We start from the raw sequence: 20,649 nt of genomic DNA on the forward strand, positions 1-20,649 counted from the left end.
CACGTTCATCCTTTACTGTTTAAGTTCCCTTGTGCAGAAAGCGTCCACAACATCTACTTCTTGAAACTAAAAAAAAAATGACAAGCGAGTAGCGCGTCAAATCATCAATTGCAAACTTTGCTACTCGCCTCTTCTCTTGCGCACACTCTCACGCTTCGTGAATAACAGGGCTCTTCTAATCTAATACTTCTTTCCCACCGTCCAGCCAGGATTTTCTCTGTTCCCATCCCCTCCTTTCTACCAAAACTTCAAATTTACAGATTTTTTCAAGCACGTTTTCAAACTACATTTTCAACAATGCTAATTTTTTTTATCTCATCCCCGTCAAATTTCTGCGTCTTACCCTTTCAATTCTTCTCACTGTGTAAGTACTATGCACATAACTATTCTTTACAGATTCAGCCTTATTTACATTTAACATAAACTTATACACACACATATATATATATATATATATATATATATATATATATATATATATATATATATATATATATCACTAAAATCCCATATAGGTCCTACTACGAATGTACCCTTTATCCTGAGTTCAAAAATTACAACCCTAAAAACCTGAGTAACAAAGTCCCACCCCAGCAAATACAAGAATAGCTTCCAGAAACAAAATCAAACGACAAGGAAAAGAACGTACAATAAAGGCTGAAAGAATAAATGGCAAACTTAATGCCTTCTCGTAAACAATTATAATAATTTTAGCAAATATTTAAAAGTAATATCTATAATACTAGCAACAATAATAACTCCGCACTTATAAAATATGAATGCCGCAGTAAAGAAATATCATGAATAAATTGAAATGGACATTTCATCATGCAACTGTCGTCAGGGCGGAAAATTAAAAAAGAAAGTTACACCACTAAACACCGTACACCTAAAGGACCAATGACAGCCTTCCTTCTCTGGCGGATTCCTTCTCTTTGCTGCGACGCACAGGCAGAGGAGGGAATTCAAGGTCGTTTGCTCCCATGCTATAATCTGTGCCCCCAAAACAACTACATCCGCTCTTATACTAACTGAAACTTATTTTTTCATCTAAATGGGAGTGGAGGTCTTTCTGATGTTCAGAAGTAAAGGAGTTGTTAGTGGCTAGAACAGTGGCATATATATATATATATATATATATATATATATATATATATATATATATATATATATATATATATATATATATATATATATATATATATATATATATATATATATATATATATATATCACAAACACACACACACACACACACACACACATATATATATATATATATATATATATATATATATATATATATATATATATATATAACTATATATATATATATATATATATATTAGGTTTGGTATATATATACATTATATTTAAATTGATACAATTAATTATTCAGTTAAACTAAACAAAAATGATTCTCTGTTTTGGTTTGGTCACACCCATACAATATTTAAATTGATACAATTAATTATTCAGTTAAACAAAACAAAAAAAGCATAAACGTTTTGCTTCCAAGAGAATAAAATGAACAGGCGCTTACTAAAGGAAGGAAAACCTCTGAACGAATCAAAATAATGTCCACCTTGTCTTAAGTCAAAAAAAGACGGGTGTTTCGCAAAACACGAGTCAAACAACAACAACACAACAACAACAACAACAAAAACAACAACAACAACTCAACGAACTCCGAGTATAAGAGGGCCTCTGAATGTAAACAAACTTTTTCTTCAAAAAATACCTTTCATTTGGATGCTTTTTAGTCTCAAAAACGAAAGGAAACGGTCTGGGATCATTTCGTTAGCAACTCTTCAACGATATACTATAATAAAGTCATTGGTACGTATAAAGATTTATGTTCATGGAATTCACAACCAGCTGCTAATTGCAAAGAGAGAGAGAGAGAGAGAGAGAGAGAGAGAGAGAGAGAGAGAGAGAGAGAGAGAATTCAAAACGATACTTTAATACTAAAAAAGGCATTTCCAAAGCTATTCACACACTGCACTAACACATAAACACAAACCTGTTACAATATTCAACAACGCACAGATCACTCCCAACAAAAACTGGGCATGAAAAGAGGTAAAAATTTTCTCAACTTGAAGTACTTAATGAATAACTGTTCCCATCGTCTGGGCATAAGCAACATATTACTATAAAATAAAAATATAATCACATCGTAGACGCATCTACTAAAAACCGTCCATAAGGAAGGTACATTTCAAGCACCTCTGCTTAAGATCTTGCGTCCTCCTCTTTCCTTCACTGCATTAATATAAACTTGTCATGCGTGTAAACACACGTGTGGAGTTGCAGTCTTACTGTTTAAATAACTTTCCACTGTTTTCCGTCTCTGACCTTTTAATAACTTCGACAAATTCTAAAAGACGCCTTCAAAATTGGAAACAATGGAAGAAACGAAAGTTCCGATGCACAACTTCCGTCCACGAAATTCTCTTTGATACCTGTTTTCCATATGCCCCCCGCTAATCTCTATTAACCAGCGTCAGAACATTTCCAGTTGTGCAATCTGAATTTTATAAAACTGAAATCATGAAAAAAAAACTGGTTTAATTTCCCTAGGAGTTCAAATCCTTTAAAAATTGAAAAGATTTTATTACTTCAGGCTGTAAATTGTTGCAGAGTTATTGTAAAAGGTATAGTTGCCATTCTTCTTCTTCTTCAATCTATGCAATGGGTGCGTCCACAATAATTTTCTTAATAAAAGTAGCAAACTGGACCGTCTCCAGTGAATGTGTTGTGAATCACACAGACTTGTTTCTTTTGTTATTATCACTTCAAATGACGTTGTTGCGAATAACAGAAATGGGTTAGAAGGCCCAAGATGCCAACAGAGAAAATTTCTGTATTTCTGTATTCACTGTCAAATCATTATCATTCTTACAACTATATGAATATTAATAATAAAAGTACTGTCAACATCAATATTATTCTTTACTGAATATAGCATCGTTCAAGGCCAACGACAACCTCGAACCCATCTAATACACCAAAACCTAAACAGGCCTCACATTTTCAAGAGTCGTCTAACTGGTTATGCACTAGCATTATGAAGAATGAATCCTCGAACATGTGCTGAATTGTGTAATAGAGAGGAAAAATCAAGAAGTACCTTTTAACAAGAATTACTATTACCAACTTGTTGTCAATGAACTTCACGCTTCAATTTTCTCTATATGCGACAATAAATTTATAGTCACTGTACACACACACACACGCACACACACACACACACACACACACACACACACACACACACACATATATATATATATATATATATATATATATATATATATATATATATATATATATATATATATATATACTTTTAAATTGTGCAAGCACCTAAGTCTGGTACAAAATACAATATACAATCGTACATGACTCAGAAGGTTATTTTGTAAATCAAATACGATGCTCAAAAACTATTCATCAAAACTGGCCCATTTAAACGAAAACTCTAATGGACAACTATTTTGGATTTTTGAGGCTGCAATAAAAACTTATTGAAACCGGCAAATTTTTAAATTATATATGTGATGCAACACAATTCCACACGCCTTCAGCAGCAACTTCCGTTGAAGTACTTAGAAATGAAGAATATTTTTTTAAGTGGTTTCATCCAAATGGTTTGACGCTTTCCTACTTAAATCCCTCCCATTTCGACAATATATGTTTTGACAAACAGGGAACACTAAACTTTCTCTCTTTTTCTGCTTTTCTCTTTCCAAATCCAAACTGCTAACCACTAGGTACCTAATTCACAGCTTAGATCAGCACAAGCAAATCGGACTTTTAGCCAATTGCTCCTCGTCGTCAGACTCTACTCGGGGAAACAAACATTGGTCAATCTGTTTGCGAGCTGAAAACTCTACTTGCACCAAGACGAAACACACATACACATACAGAGAGAGAGAGAGAGAGAGAGAGAGAGAGAGAGAGAGAGAGAGAGAGAGAGAGAGAGAGAGAGAGAGAGAGAGAGAGAGAGAGGGTGGATTTAACACTCATGCAAAAATGATCTCCTTAGAGAAAACATAAAAACAGATTTTCACATTTTGTAGAATAACTGACTCGCACTCACAAACACCGCTTGTGAAAAAGTGAAGCCTGATGTGAGCTGTACAGCTGAGGAAACGGCGACAATCAGTTACAAAGGCCTCATACCGCAATGTGTATAGAAAACGACTTTTTAAGGAGTGAAATGTATATAAACCGAAATTTGCGGTGGGTTACTGTTCATAAGGAGAAAACTGTTTCGGCTCCTTCAAAAAGTGCGGTATGTGGAGAACCTCCCGGATTTTTATTATTATTATTATTATTATTATTATTATTATTATTATTATTATTATTGGTGTACCCACTGTACCGCTGAAAATCAGGTAACACAAGAGAGTCGCGACAGCAAGCCTTGACCCTATATAGATACGTTACATATCGCCCCGAAGCTCGGACCAATGTACCGTTTTGCACACTTATACAAGGGTATCTGTGCGAGCCCTGGCCCGGACTGGACGACAAAAAGTCAAAAATTAAAATAAATACGTTTTGTTATCATTATTAATTATGAATATACTTGTGTTATTATTCACCAAACAAAATAGAAGGGCACTACTGTATTCACAGGTTGTTCTCTAAGACACCACCAAGTTTTTCTAAAACAACAATACACACACACACACTTACAAATCAATCGGGAAAACCAGGATGCCAACATAACTAAAAATAAGTAAATAACCCCGAGTAAAAATAAAACGTCAGGCTCCCAGTTCTCTTGAAGAACTAGGTTCGCAACAACTAGGAAACGGGATGAAAAAACGAAATGAGTGCTTGCAAAGGAACTAGGAAATCCAAAGCAAGACAGGAACTAGACTTAACTGCGATGCAAAGCAAAAACACATTAGCCGAGGATCTGAAAGGACGCAGGGCAACCGGTTTCAAAACGTCATTGCTGGCAAGCGTTTGTAAACAACGACAACAATCCCAGAAGAGTTCAGAGTACGTCCTAGAAAAAAAAAGTCCGAATGCAGTTGCATTCTTTTGTATACGATACTATTACTCTGAGGTCCCATGGCCTTTGTCTTCAATTTTCTTTCTTATTTATTTATTTATTTATTTATTTATTTATTTATTTATTTATTCATTTATTTATTGACTTCCTTGCGATTTGTGTACATTTATTTTCATTAGCACTTTAGTATACATCTTTGCTCCATTTTCCTTCTTTTATTAATATACCGTGTGTGTGTGTGTGAAGGCTCGCTCAAATAATGTTTATGTTATCTTTGCTTGTTCCTGCGAAGGTGTACCTTACATAATCTGAAGTAGAGGTATCTTTTCTGGGCATTTCCTCCACGGTAATCACGGGATTACTAGAGTTTATACATCTCTGCACTGAGACAAAGCGAATGGCGCCATTAGCCAGAGTGGGCGAAACTCCTTTGTTAAACCAAAATAAAGAGAAGTCAATATTGTGCGGCTGGATTCTACCGCACTTTTCAAGGCAGGAGGCTCAAGGTCTCTGGAAAACTAACATCATTTTGGTGGGAATTGCATTCTGACTGAAAATATTAAAGATATATAGTGCAACTATACATGTATATTTACCTGAGCAAATACGTAGTGTTTGTTTATCACAATATTTTCTATAAAAATAATGTTGGTCAAATCCTCCCATTCTGGTCGCTTGGCTACTGTTGTGCACACAATACCACCACTTTTTTTTTCGTTTTTTTTTTAGGGTACTACCATTTTTGTCTCACCGGTCTCCGCATTTGCAGGATAATCTAGAACCTTATACATTATAAATTCTACACCAGAATTTGACGGATGTGCGATCCCACAAATAATACGAAAAAAGAAACATTTTATTAACAAAATGTAAGAAAATGTCCAAATAAGCCAACGCTGGCGCACAACAACACTACCCCGAGTGGTCAGTCGCAGTCGCAAGAAGTCAGTGAATAAAGGCATAGTTATCCTCGTCCCCAGCACGAGGCCCCTCTGCAGTTGAGGAAAATACAGCCAAAATCGACTGCTTTAATGGAGGACAGGTTTCCCGAAGGTGCGTTCACGAGAGGATAACAGAAGCATAATTCTTGGAATAGAAGGAGAAGGGGGCAAAGGTCACTACTACGCTGTTAGGGCTATTCTGCGCATATACCATCAAACGCCTGCAATGCCAAATAGGGGACGGTACCATAAAAATGAAACGATACAAATTCATAATCTCGAAACCAACAAAGGGTTTGACCTGTCAAAAGTTACATCAGATACGCAGACAATAATATGCACTGCATTATTAGCTGCATGTTAACATGATATACGAAAAAAAAAAATTTACTAAATATTTAAGAGCACGGGCCAGTGGGAGGAAAAATCTAATGATCTTTTCTTGCTCAAACCAAAAAAAAAAAAAAGCTTAAGAAGGGGAGAAGAATAGAAATCAACTACGAAGGAAGATACGAACCAGCCTCTTAACAGAGGGAAGATTGTGCGGCTATGAATCACGAAAAGTGAAGGTGATAGAGAATTTCAGAGCTTGGGAGAGAAGTTAAAACTTTATATTCGCCTCTAATTAGGAAATAATGTTTGGATTACCAGATGAATGACTTCTGCAGTGACTAGTTCCATCATGATAATAAGAGCCCCGTACAAAAAAAAAAAAAACCGGCAAAAATGAGGATATTGAACTACCACATATAAGCTGTCATCTAGTCTACCGTAATGCCGAACTGAAGTTTTTAGTGCCTTCAGTGTGACGATGAAGTTGTGTGTGTGTGTGTGTGTGTGTGTGTGTGTTGTGTGTGTGTGTGTCTGAGAGAGAGAGAGAGAGAGAGAGAGAGAGAGAGAGAGAGAGAGAGAGAGAGAGAGAGCTGGTAAAACTGAGGATATTGAATTACAATATATAAGCTGTCATCCAGTCTACCGTAATGCCGAACTGAAGTTTTTAGTGCCTTCAGTGTGACGATAAAGTTTGTGTGTTTTGTGTGTGTGTGTGTGTGTGTGTGTGTGTGTGTGTGTGTGTGTGTGTGTGTGTGAGAGAGAGAGAGAGAGAGAGAGAGAGAGAGAGAGAGAGAGAGAGAGAGAGAGAGAGAGAGAGAGAGAGAGAGAGAGAGAGCTGATGTGAGCAGATTCTGGCACTAATTTAATCGGTTATTGTAAGTAATGAAGACTGACTTCACTTTAAAATTGGGTACGATGTGCCAAATCGAGTTAGAACTGCGTCCTGCACTGGGATCGTTAAAATGAACCAAGACCCGATGCAACTGCAGCTAAGCACAGAGTACGAAGAGTTCAATTACAGAAAAAAAAAAACTCGGAAAACAACTCAATCCACAAACTCCTGAGACGCCTCCGGATTAATCTTCATGCGCTGGACTTTCATTTGACACTTTTTCATGTGACAGTTGTTTCCATCTCTAAGCAGCTGTGCTTCTATCCTTTAATCATTTAATAATACGTTTCCTATATTTCTCCAAATTTTCATATACCTTACCTTAATTATTTTGTGTTTCACCATCTTTAAACATTTTCTTCTTACAATTTTACTAAAATGACTTTTTGTGCAATTCGTCTTCTACTTATAACTCAGCTCTAGCATTTTCCAAATAGTTATCATGTTTATGTAAAATTAAAAGATCCCATTCTTTGGTTGCATCTGTAACTGCTTGTAAATTTTAAGTGATATACCTATCTGCCATTTCTTTAAATTACCTAGAAATATTTGTATTTCTTCCTTTTCCAGACTACGCGCATTTTCCCATACAGTCACATTCTTGCGGTTAATACGAGACAGACGGCGTGTTGCAAGGTTTCGCTTCCCACAAGTGGAAACAGGATCTTCTATATCGTTTTACCAGGCAGTATCTAGATCTAGAGCGAAGGTGAAAAACTAGATATTGGTTTCCATAATTTAACAGTAGCTAAAAAAGGATTAAAGGCTACCATTAATGCTTTCTATCTATATGGAAACATACGAAACATTTTCTTAAAATCTCCCTCGAGAAACTAAGGTACGATTTCCAACAAAAATACAATTTATTTTATGAGTTACATGCATCAATGTACTTTTTATCGATTTAACAGTGACATTCATGCAATGACGATGTTTTAAGGACCTGAAACCCCAACTCATCTCCTAAACTCGTCATGATGTGAAAAAATACATTGCAGACTTTAGGAAAATATAAAAAATATAAAAAAATGCATGCAGCTTAACGACCAGCAACAAGCAGACTGACATCCACTCTCATTTCTATTAGGAGAATTTTTCAAATTAACCATATAAATTCTGTTTGTACATAAATCTGTACTTCTACGAAATATAAGTTATTAAGGCTTATTTATCATGTTCTTTAAAAATTTGTAAAAAAAAGTTTCAATTAATGTTTCACCTTTTTTTTGCATAAAGTTCTTTTTTTGCATAAAGTTCTGACTTCATATCAATTTTGACCACCTATATATAAATAGTCATATTACTAAAGAGCATTGCTTGTTAAACACATGTCAGCATAACAGTTTTGCTCAATTTTCTGCATTAGAATTGAAACCTAAACTAAAAATATTTCCATTTCTTTGCCGTTATTTGTAACAATATGTGTTACGGGAGTCTGAGCTCGTCTTGAGATATTTCTATTCAACGGTGTACCTATATTTACCAAAATCAACTTAGTTGTCGTGGTATACCATCACAAGTAAAAACATTAGTTTGCTTAAAACATTCAAGTAATAGTTGCTCACGGGAGTCTGCGATGTACTTGTCTAATATGTAAATTTGTTTTATTATTATTATTATTATTATTATTATTATTATTATTATTATTATTATTATTATTATTATTGTTATTCTATGTATAATAACAATTATAATGATACTTTCTTATAAATCTACAGCAAAGCCTTTGAGAGAGAGAGAGAGAGAGAGAGAGAGAGAGAGAGAGAGAGAGAGAGAGAGAGAGAGAGAGAGAGAGAGAGTTAGTTTTCAAGTTATCCCCCTAACACCTGCTACATATTTTTAACGGGCTACTCAGACAATACTGGTCTGCTGTAATGGCTACCAGATCCAAGACCCCAACCCTCTGCCACCTTGGGAAGGTTCTGGAAGGAAACTACAAGCTAGAATCATCGTTACTGGCCATGATTCCCTATTTAATTGTCTCTGATGCTGTTCTTAATTTGAAAGGTATACTTGCAATAAGTTTAATTTTACCATGTTTCTCTCTCTCATAAGCCTCTCCTCACTAATAAAGAGTCCAGGGATCGATCCCAGGACAGGAACAAAGGTGATTTACGCCCGCTTTCTGATTGACATATTTTGCCTAGTTTGACCTGTGAATTGGGTACCTGCTTGTTATTTTACTATAGTGGGACACAGCCAAGGATGGAGAGACAGAGGAAGAAACGGAAAATAGAAATAAAGTTTTCAGCGCTCAGTCATCGTATCATTCTCTCTCTCTCTCTCTCTCTCTCTCTCTCTCTCTCTCTCTCTCTCTCTCAAAGGACTGACAGATATACCGTCCTTCGACTTAATACTACAGTCATCACCGGTTTCATTCCCTAATAGTTCCCAAAATTGAGTCCATTACTTTCGAAATTGCCAAATTCCACGTGCAGTAAATCTATCTGAATTAGATAAGCATTCTTGGACCGCAAGACAGTGTTTCTCAAAAATGATCTTACTTCACGAAAAGTAAATTCGTAGTGAGTGTGATCGTTTCTATAAACATCCTAACTGTAAAAGTTCAGCTAAGCTATACCTTTCGTCGCTCTTTTTCCTTTTTAAGGGCTTAATAAGTTAATAAATGCCCCAATCCATCGGTCATTGGATTCTTAAAATAAAAAAAAATATTCGATCATGATTATGACAATAAGATTGATGCAATTAGAACGTGGAAGGGTTCAACTTCATATCTAACAAAAAATGACAACATACATGGGATATCAAAAAATATCTAAAAGAACTTGAACATAAAGTTGACATAAAAACGTATCTAAAATTTGTTTCTATTCTTTGCAATTTGGAACTGTTCGGCATTTTAATTTTTCACGTTATTTGCTATGTTCAGTATAACAACCTATCTAAACGTTACTGGTGCATGAGAGAGAGAGAGTGAAAAAAAGAAATTATCAGAAAGTCTGTCCTTCAACTTTATCACTAAATTTAACAATGGCTTACTCATTTAAGTACGTTTTTCAGGTAAAATATACAAGCGAAGATTAAATATGAGACTGAATGAAAAAAGATAAAGGGACAATGGCTTACTTGTTCTGAAGTACCTTCTCCAGATTAAATATAAGAGCGAAGACTCAGTTCAAGACTGAATGAAAAAATGAAGGGAAAAGATCTAGGCAACTCCAAATTATAATAAAATTCAGAAAAAGAATGTGACGAATTCCGCATGTATTCCTGGGAATTTCGAGCAGTAATCAACGGTTCCCTGAACAGATAGAAGTAGTAAGTGGTATCTGACTATATTATTAAAAATTATATTAATATCAATAGGAATGACAGCTGAATATTACTATGAATGACCAGTGTTTTCAAACTGATAGCTAATATCAATACTACTAAAAATGCCAGCTAAATAACAACAATATTAAGAAGGACAGGTAAGTACCATTATCAATGAATATGACAGATGAATACCAACGTCACTAAAAATAAGAGATGCTTACCAACATTATCTAGAATGGCTAAGATATATGCACTACTAAGAACGACACACTAATTTAAAAAAAACCGTTTGTTGCTTCCTAATAATACCTTAGGCATGTAAAATGGTTGAAAATATTAAAAAGAATGAATGGAAACTCATTACATTTCAGGAAACATCTGCTGGGGAATAAAGGTACCGACTGTATTTCTGGGATATTTTCTTTCAAAATACGGCTGGATTTGCAGAATGAAATATCGCCGGATATATTCACCGGTGCACTGCCAAACCTGTTAAGAGTTTCTAGGTTCCTATTCATACTACGAATTAATGTTATAACTAAAATGAAGCAACGATTACTCAACGGCTACACCTGTGGGATGCTTACCATCTGATTTGTTAAGAACACCAGGTGTTACGATCTAAAGATCAACTACTTACTGTAGCACACTGTTACCGTTAAGTTGTGGGGTCTTCGCATCCCTGCCTTTCAATTTTCACGTCAATATGTTATATGTCGAATACAGGGCTATGTTATGAGTGACTTCAAATTTCAGAACTAACGTTACTTCAGGTCTCTGGTATACATTAATTTATTCCTTTTGCTTCAGAATAAGTTAAGTCGCTCCCAAACTGATGGTTCGAGAACACGCTGAAATTCTTATCTGAGGAGTATATTATCATGCTTTCATTTCATTCAAAAGGAGGCATATATCTTCCGTGAGGGAGAGAAATATCTTTTCGTTTTTTTAGTAAGTGTGTGACAGATCTTTTACGGGAATAAATGACTAATGGTTACGGATCTATCTGGTGAAAGAATCACTGAAGAAAGTATCCACTAAGCTTTAAGAAATCACATAATTAATTATACTTTACAGAATATGATAAGGCTTTTTCATTCAAATTCACTTTATTGCATAGACCTTACTTAGTTTCTGTAAGAAAAAAAAAACATAGTTTCCTCTAAGCATATTAACCAAACACCCATCTCTCTCTCTCTCTCTCTCTCTCTCTCTCTCTCTCTCTCTCTCTCTCTCTCTCTCTCTCTCTTATCTTTGCAGCAAAGGACTAAATTCCCGATTCTGTTTGAGGCAAAGTGCCTACATTCCTCACAATGTTTACAAAAGAAATGTATTTTATGTCTATTAAAAAAAATAAATAACCACTTCCGGTCAGGACGAACAAATTGTGTCAAAGCCGGCACAGACAGCCCTGAGGACTGCCTAACCCTTTGGGCTCTGGTCTAGAAAGGTAAGAAAATTAACCTCATTTCCACGATTATGAATAACATGTGTTAACTCAGCTTTCGAAGAGAATGCATCAAATCCGAACCATCAGCAGAGGAGAGAGATATTTATCAGAGTTCAATGAACACAAAAACATAGCAAATAAACACTGGATGACGGAATGGACAGCTTAAAATCGTTAAATTATAATTATTTTAAAAATATAACAGATTTAAATCTTTAGTCTGATAATGAAAGATGAGATAAACAGGATTTTAAAAGTTCTCTGTAAAGACATTACGATAGGCAAATCATTTTGGATTTTTTCATCATGCAACTGTTTATTCGCGAGATTTCCCAAACAAAACGCCTTCTTTTACTTTCATTAAACTATATAAAGGTGATCTGCAGGTCTCACCGCCACTGGATAAAAACAATGACTTGTACATAATAGGTACCAAATTCTTTCGCATTCTCCGATGAAGTCGATCAAGATGTTCCATTCCATGAAAACAAATCCGCTCTGATAATAGTGTGCGTGTGTATGAGAGAGAGAGAGAGAGAGAGAGAGAGAGAGAGAGAGAGAGAGAGAGAGAGAGAGAGAGAGAGAGAGAGAATTTGCAAGAAGACAGACATACTGGATATCGATTAACTTAAATACTCTCGAGACACATGGACAGACAGTCGAACAACCAGAGAATTTTCTCATTTCACCAGTCCCCTGAGGCAGAGTGCTGAAGGCTTCGGCAGCCACAGCCTCTGAATCAACCACTATAACGATGGTTAAAAATCCACCAAGGGGGTTAAGGGGAAAATGAAAACCCCCCTTTAGGGGAAACAATCTCTCTCTCGAAGTAGATAATCAGAATTCTGGACTGAAGTATGTTTTGCAATAAAATTCACAATCTCACTTGTGTCTTCATGAAACCGACCATTCTATGAATACAATGCATGATACCTATAAATATTCAAAATTTTCGTGAGAGAGAGAGAGAGAGAGAGAGAGAGAGAGAGAGAGAGAGAGAGAGAGAGAGAGAGAGAGAGGGGGATTGCTACCAACAAAAATTTAAAGATCATTAACTTTTTATTACTGCTCTCTCCCTCACATTAATAAACAAACAAACAAACACACATAAAACATATATCCATATATATATATATATATATATATATATATATATATATATATATATATATATATATATATATATATATATATATATATATATATATATATACTGTATATATGTGTGTGTATATATATATATATATCATGAAGCTACAAATATCGCTTAATATCAAATCCACGCTACCTCGGGAATATCCCCGATGGGAATTATCGAGACTCGGCAGTGCCCGTCCATTTATCACTTATAAATTCCCCTTCGGTGATAATTCCCCATCGGGGATATTCCCGAGGTAGCGTGGATTTTGATATTAAGCGATATTTAAATCACGTAAAAAAATGTCATAAAAATGCTTACATATATCGTATATATATATATATATATATATAAATATATATATGATAAAAAAATATATATATATATATATATATATATATATATATATATATATATATATATATATATATATATATATATATATATATATATATATATATATATATATATATATATATATATATATATATATATATATATATATATATATATATATATATATATATATATATATATATATATATATATATATATATATATAATACAGAGAAATATAACAGTGGTTGCATCGATTCTTTTCATATAACACAGTCAGATACAGATAAATTAAATCTAAAAAACTAATATGAAACGTTAGGCAAAACATTTGCGTTCTTACTTCACTGAGGTGAATTACCCAACTTCGGCACCAGATGTTAAAAAGTTGGGCAATAAACGGGATCAAGTTAGGTAATAACGTCTGTTCCCGCAGTTAACAACTTTTTTTCGATCTTTCACAGGGGAGCTGTACAGGATAACAGAAGAATAACGTGACACTGAAAAACACTTGCAAGTTTTCTAGAAGACATTAATAAACAGAGAACAAGTTGAGGTACGGTGTCTTCATAATAATCATGAACCTAACCTTCATGCTGAAACAAGAATAGCAAGAACAAAGTCAATTTCGAAATTCATCACTTAGTGAGAAAGATAAATTCTCATGACACCTCCAAGATATAAAATCAGATGATTTTTTTGCCACTGAAATTATGATTTCATCTTTACAATGAAAGAAAAACTCGTACAATTACAAAATAGGGAAAAAAATTCAACAGGATGAAAAAAAAACAGAGATTTACTCTTTACGCGAAAAATTTATTTAAATAACGAAGTTCTACTTTTGATATAAGAATTCCGAAAAATACTTCATAATCAATGAATACTCATAAGAATTGAAACTATATCGAGATGTCTTTGCATAGTAAAGGGATATCATAAATGTCATATTAAATAAAAGTAACATATGATCGTTCAAATGTTTTAAACTAAATGTCCTGTACATGAAAAAGATGCAGAGTGATTTTTTTGTTTACAAAAAAGTGAGTGTAACACTTTATAGTAGAAAAGTAACGAAATGTAAAAATTTTGAAGGAAGAAATGTAACAAACGATCTATATAACAAAAATACGCTAACAAATCATGACTAATTAAAAGATGGCAATACACACGCTTATTTCAAGCACTTATTTACGTCTATGAAAAACGCTGAACTTGCCAGTCAAGAAGGCATTTATTGGTGTCAATAAATAATTCTGCGCCATCCAGTAACATTTGCTAGATGTCTTGTTAAGATTTAAGTGTGACTCATGTCCTTAAAGACCAAGTTTCGTACTGTATACCCTGTGCATATGCGTAGCACCAAACGCTATGCAACGTCAAGAGAAGTCCATGAACACTAGCCCCCCCGCTCCCCCCCACAACAACACACGCACAAATACCCACTGTATGACGTCACTGACACAAACAGCCTATACCTCTCGACCACAAGGGGTTTCCAATGCCAACCCTCCCCCCAACAACCTTTACCGTCTCCACGATAATCTTCACAACATGCGAACTGCGAAGCCGACCAGCCCTCAGGCTTCTGTGGCCCCGACAATCTCTCTCTCTCTCTCTCTCTCTCTCTCTCTCTCTCTCTTGTCCGAATAAATAAATACCAACACTAGAGGGAACTGATAAACAAGCCCAGACAATATGCAATCCTACTAACAAATGAATACATAACGGAATATCTAACAAAATTTCTCGCAGAGTGCAACCCCTTGCCGTGTTTAGCACGAGAAAGAAGCATTAATACATACCAAGGCATCTTGTTACCTCCAGTTTTCCTACAGGGTCTGACTGCGCAATTTAGGAGACTTGGACTCGAAAATAGACATATACATATACGGAAAACGCGACCATAGTTAAATGGACACACTTTTAAATTTTAGGTATGACAGACATTCCAAAAATTTTTTTATCATCGAATGATGACTCACGTGTTTGTTAAACGGTAACGTGCTTTGTTACGGCAACTAAAGCACTAACAATAAAAAATACCGATAATAACAGTTACGAAATCTGATGTGATAATAACAATAAGAAGAAGCATCATTTAATATTTCATTGCAGAAAGATACTTGTTATATTTTACAACATTTACCTTCCACTCGCGTCTTTACCGTTATCTAGTGGTCCCACCACAAATGTAAATTTCATTTATTGTAATATAACATCCAGCAATAACAAAAAAATAACTCTGATGCTTATACTAAAAAAAACCCATTCATTAGTATAATTATATACTAGTTTTTTACTAGTAACACAGTCGGTGACCGCAACTCTCTCTCTCTCTCTCTCTCTCTCTCTCTCTCTCTCTCTCTAATGGTTAATACAAGAGTGCAATAAAACTACCGGTACAAAGCTATTTTAATTTCATACCCAAGTTTCGTTGTTAATACAGTCATTTTCCAAAGTTTCCTGACCTCAGTAAGCCAAAATTAAATAAATGTATAATCAAGCACTGATTGCTTCGGACATTCTTCTAGCACCTAAACCCAAAAAAGAGAGACGAGTATTACCGGCCAACAAAGGCGGAAGCAACACCTAGATGTTTTGTTTCTTTTTTACTTTACAAACAGGTCGCAAAGAAATAGATCCAGTTGGCACAGAGAAAATGCTATACCGAGAGCACATCGTAATTAAAAGTTACGCCAGCATGGAATGAAGCCAAATACCTCTTTTTTAAAGACACAAGAATGAACACACGTCAATAAATGCGCAAATACATTTTAGCCTAAAAAATATAATAAAAAAGGTGAAAATAGGGGCATTGCGCCGTTGCTCACAACTGATTTGGACACAGGACCAGAGCAAGTGCGAGGGCCAATGAACCAGAAAATATTCGAGTCTCAGATTCCTGAACGTGGCGATGTCAGGTAATCCTTATTCAGTGGAAAACACAACAAAAAAGAACAGGGATTATGAAAAACTCAAAATAATGAAAAAGGTGAAGACAAAAATCTCTGAAACACTCAGCTGGTCTCCTTGATTCTTCTGTGGCAAAATAAAAGTCATATGATTATGAACCTCCTGTTGGGTATTTAACGAGACCGACATTAGGAAGTTTTCTCGAACAATTTTTGTTCAACCACTAAATGATGAAGCTCCAGTGTCTGGTTCTGATTTTTTTTTTTTTCTGGCGCAAACTCCTATTACGGGACACGGCTAATTTATTTATATCAGAATGGTGAGCGTCAGTTTCATAAGCTAATATATCTCCGATCCTAAAATAACAAATAAATAAAATGTTTGAGAGAATCGGTTTAAAAAAAATCACTGAACAAACTGTTAAAACAATCACCCACAAAGCAATAAAAACGTAGTCAATGGCAAACCCAAAGATTCTCCCCAATTACGGGACAAGAAATTTTACACACCCTGGGCCACTAACATCGGTGTGGTGTAATGCCATGGAAAATTTAAATTTCTTCAAATTCATAAAAGAATGAGAGAGAGAGAGAGAGAGAGAGAGAGAGAGAGAGAGAGAGAGAGAGAGAGAGAGAGAGTAATAATCAATTAGTTTTCATGGTCTTTTTCCTTCTCAGACAAAAAAGCACATAAACAAACGCACACAAGATATGATTCCAAAGACGGCTAGATAGATAAATGTCATATGCAAGCAAAGAAGAATGACTAATCCACAAAAACTACAGTTTTCCTTAACTCCACAAGGTGTACTTTACCAACCTCTCTTACTGAGAAATTTACACCACCAACTAATCACCAAACCTGGTGAATAATAATAAACAAGACTTTAGTAATTTCAACAGAAAAGTTGAAAAAATAAAAAAAAGAAACTCTGGGATGTTCTGGATTTCGACAAGTACAAAAAAGGAACCACCTGATTGGTGATGCCACGACTGTGGTCATGAACGTCGAAAATGTTTTCAGTCGTGAATTATCTAGTACAAAAACAATTAGTAAATTATAGTAGATCTCTTAATTTCAGAGACGTTCACTCAATCCAAACACACTTTGTAAACTTTCCTGCATTCAATTTAATTAACGAAATTCATCATGAGAATTAAACATCCAGAGAGCGCATTCTGTCGCCAACATCAAATCTTTCAAGAGAAGGTATACCACCAGTTAAACGTTCTAATTAAAAATAACTGTTAAATCTGGTCACAAAAATACACGGTAAAGAAGCTTGGGGTTTCAGTATCTTCACGCCGGAACATCTGAAGCGAGGTTAAGTAAGGAGGCCCAGCTACGGTATAGTCATCCTAAGAATCCACACACAACTTTCTATTTAATCCTGCTGATGGACAGAAAGATAATGAGCCAAACATAACCGCTTTGGTGGAACTACAAAAATACTGCTTTTCACGCAATGCTACAAACCAATTAAAATTAAAATATTGGCCCACAGCCCCTCCCTAGGCAAATTTCAGCTTATTTACATCAAAAGCCGTTTGTTTAATTATCCCTTGTAAAGTGTTAAGACAAACTCACGGGCGAATACATGGGGATCGATTGAAATACGGTACACTTTTTCCGTAGGTTGCTACTGCTGTTAAATCTAGAAAAGCCATTCACTCGTTCTATCAGTAGTAAAGAGCATTAACTTGAATTTTATATACTTGATTTGTTCATTAACTTACGTAATGCAAGCTCGTATCACACTCAGTTCGAGGAGCCAAATACCCTATCAGTTGTAACTTGATACCTAATCGCTTCCGAATGGCCGAGAGAGAGAGAGAGAGAGAGAGAGAGAGAGAGAGAGAGAGAGAGAGAGAGAGAGAGAGAGAGAGAGCATCTGACCACCTAAATTAATCCCGATCCTTCCACTTCTGGAAGAGCACCGTGGATGAGTGTTGCAGCACTCAGTTCACATTGGCTAGGTCCAAGCATGGTTCCTGTCCTAGCCATCAGTCCACTTTCGATATATATATATATATATATATATATATATATATATATATATATATATATATATATATATATATATATATATATATATATATATATATATATATATATATATATATATATATATATATATATATATATATGTGTGTGTGTGTGTGTGTGTGTGTGTGTGTGTGTGTGTGTGTGTGTGTGTGTGTGTGTTGCATAGGTTTTGCATAAAACACCGGAGTTAACCTTCCCGTTTTCAGCCATTTACACTAACCAACAGGTGTACTGTATATTATACTGTATACTCTGTGCATAAATGTATACATAGTTACCGAAAAACAAATCTATCTGTACACAAGTCTTAACACACGAGCCATGCCAAGTCGTTTGGGCTATACACCACCAAAGCATAAAGCAGCACCCACACGTTATCTAAACTAAACAACAGCCAAGAGAACTAATCTAAACGACAGCTGCAGAGTAAGAGTCAGTGGAAACTTTTATCCATTCTTTAGATTACTAGATTACCTGGGGGGAAAATGCACAATCAATTTTCCCAACCCTATATTCACGGTTGTGCATCAATTACAAATCGAACAAATAAAATGTACTCAAAGAAAGGAAAGGAAGTACATATGCCGAGACCATTTCCTGGCTTCGATTGTTGGTGGTGGCATACGTTGAGTACACATTGAACTGCTGCTCACTGCTAACTTAACGCAATGTTCAATAGTGCAAGGGAAATTTTCCATTGACAACTCCTCAAACAGATATTTTTCCGATTTGACGTCAGCTCAACTGAGCTGGGAGGTAATGAGGCCTATAATAAACCTCACATAAAAGTTTCAAAACGAAATAAAATACAACGTCCAACGAAACGTAAACACTCGTTCCAACTACCACGTGACAGGAAGGAGGATCTACGAGAGGGTCACATCAGCTGATCAATGTAAACAAACACCGTCTTGCGGTCTATCGAGGTTACAAGCTTTTGGGGGAAGCAGGAGCTCAAGTATCTTTTCTCGGAGGGGGAACTGAGAAACAATGAACCATAATAAAAACTTATTCCCGGTATCAAACACCACGCACCTGACGCAATGACAACTTCTCTCATCTCATTAAGGGCAACGTTATTAACAATTATATTACTTCCCAGATTGCTGTACGAGAAAATACAAATAAATCAAATATATATATATATATATATATATATATATATATATATATATATATATATATATATATATGTGTGTGTGTGTGTGTGTGTGTGTGTGTGTGTGTGTGTGTGTGTGTGTGTGTTGGAAAGCCATACTGACTATTCAGTAATTGGGTAGGCTGACGTTTCATACCATCGACGAGGTAAGTGCAAACACACGTACGTAAGTACACAGTTTTCATCCTCAACATGTCTAGTAGCCATCACAACCAGGCGGCTTGTTTACAGCAGGTGCACATGCATCCTCCCCCACCCCCAACCTGCCTTACATGCGGGTGTGGATAAACCCACGAGCGTCACTTCAAAGACGTCACAGCACAGGAAGCTTTACAACTTCCAATATCAGGGAAATGAGCCATTCCATACAACACTGATGTTAATAGCGACAGATAACTTTTATTTCTTTCATGCGCTCTGGCCCTTGTCCTGTATTAGTAGGAAAATATTTTTTAACATGGATACCACTAAAGAGAGAGAGAGAGAGAGAGAGAGAGAGAGAGAGAGAGAGAGAGAGAGAGAGAGGACTGCTCAAAAACTAACCTTTACCATGATGAGAACACTTAGGCTATTGGGAATATCTCTCTCTCTCTCTCTCTCCATTCGGAATACCGATAACAATTTACTTCCTCCTTCGAGAGCTCTAGACATCATCATCATCAACATATGAACACACCACGTGACTCCATCGACTGAAAAGGTCGGTCTTCCAATGGGGTATGCAGATGTTTATAAATAACCAACGTTTATCCTCTCTCTCTCTCTCTCTCTCTCTCTCTCTCTCTCTCTCTCTCTCTCTCTCTCTCTATACGAAAATTCGCCTCGGCCACTGAAAATGGGTATGTTGCTAAATGGGTATGTTGCTACGAATAAAACTGTGTCAAGGATAGTACTACTACAAGCACTTAAAACTGCCCTACCACTCATTTCTTCTAAGAACCGCAACAAACATCATTTTGCAAAGTGGTTGAGGAGAAACTTTACCGCCATGTTTAAAGTAATGCGTCACTTCGAGCCTCGGTTTAGGAAATAAACGGCGTAGCATCGAGTGTTGACTGGCTACTCAATTAAGAGATATCTGGCAAGTGTTATTATAGTACACGAAAACTAGATACGCTGCAACGTCA

The 20,649-nt window shown here is 35.6% G+C and overlaps 1 protein-coding gene across 2 annotated transcripts in view; it reads right to left on the bottom strand.

The window, feature by feature from the left end:
- lili (LMBR1-like protein) overlaps positions 1-20,649 on the bottom strand; it is a 128,071-nt gene that overhangs the window by 32,485 nt on the left and 74,937 nt on the right. The gene's annotated exons all lie outside the window — the stretch shown is intronic.

Source organism: Macrobrachium rosenbergii, chromosome 49 (assembly GCF_040412425.1).
Source record: "Macrobrachium rosenbergii isolate ZJJX-2024 chromosome 49, ASM4041242v1, whole genome shotgun sequence".
Classification (NCBI taxonomy): Eukaryota; Metazoa; Arthropoda; class Malacostraca; order Decapoda; family Palaemonidae; genus Macrobrachium; species Macrobrachium rosenbergii.